General features: G+C 52.9%; 1 non-coding gene across 1 annotated transcript; it reads left to right on the forward strand.

The window, feature by feature from the left end:
- The first annotated feature begins 545 nt into the window (after nt 1–545).
- TRNAV-AAC (transfer RNA valine (anticodon AAC)) lies at nt 546–621 on the forward strand. The gene has a single exon. It is a non-coding gene; the product is annotated as a tRNA-Val (tRNA).
- The last annotated feature ends 379 nt before the right edge of the window (nt 622–1000 follow it).

Genomic DNA, 1000 nt, shown 5'->3' on the forward strand with positions numbered 1-1000 from the left:
ATCTAACCTCCTCTTACTTGGAAAAAGAGGAAAAAAAATTTAAAAAAACACAAATGGTCATAATGTCTTCCTCTCCTGGCAACTTAAGGAGAACATGAACCAGACAAGTCACAGGCGTCCCACCTGCTTCACCCGTTCTCTCTCCCGTTTGTGAAGTCCTTCTGCCCCACTGGCCCAAGACTTAATGTGTGTGTGTGTGTGTATGTGTGACAGAGACAAAGAGAAACAGAGAGAGGGACAGACGGACAGGAAGGAAGAGAGATGAGAAGCATCCATTCTTTGTTGCAGCACCTTAGTCGCTCATTGATTGCTTTTTCATATGTGCCTTGACTGGGGGCCTACAGCAGACCGAGTGACCCCTTGCTCAAGCCAGCGACCTTGGGCTCAAGCTGGTGAGCTTTGCTCAAACCAGATGACCCCGTGCTCAAGCCAGCGACCTCAGGGTTTTGAACCTGAGTCCTCTGTGTCCCAGTCCGACACTCTATCCACTGTGCTACCACCTGGTCAGGCTAATTCTTTTTTAATCGTAAAAAATTTCTAACCTCGCCCTGGCCGGTTGGCTCAGCGGTAGAGCGTCGGCCTAACGTGCGGAGGACCCGGGTTCGATTCCCGGCCAGGGCACACAGGAGAAGCGCCCATTTGCTTCTCCACCCCTCTGCCGCACTTTCCCCTCTGTCTCTCTCTTCCCCTCCCGCAGCCAAGGCTCCATTGGAGCAAAGATGGCCCGGGCGCTGGGGATGGCTCTGTGGCCTCTGCCCCAGGCGCTAGAGTGGCTCTGGTCGCAATATGGCGACGCCCAGGATGGGCAGAGCATCGCCCCCTGGTGGGCAGAGCGTCGCCCCATGGTGGGCGTGCCGGGTGGATCCCGGTCGGGCGCATGCGGGAGTCTGTCTGACTGTCTCTCCCCGTTTCCAGCTTCAGAAAAATGAAAAAAAAAAAAAAAAAAAGAAAAAAAAAATTTCTAACCTCCACAACAAAAGAAAAAGAGAGAGAGAGAAAT

The sequence above is a fragment of the Saccopteryx leptura genome, chromosome 8 (genome assembly GCF_036850995.1).
Source record: "Saccopteryx leptura isolate mSacLep1 chromosome 8, mSacLep1_pri_phased_curated, whole genome shotgun sequence".
Taxonomy (NCBI): domain Eukaryota; kingdom Metazoa; phylum Chordata; class Mammalia; order Chiroptera; family Emballonuridae; genus Saccopteryx; species Saccopteryx leptura.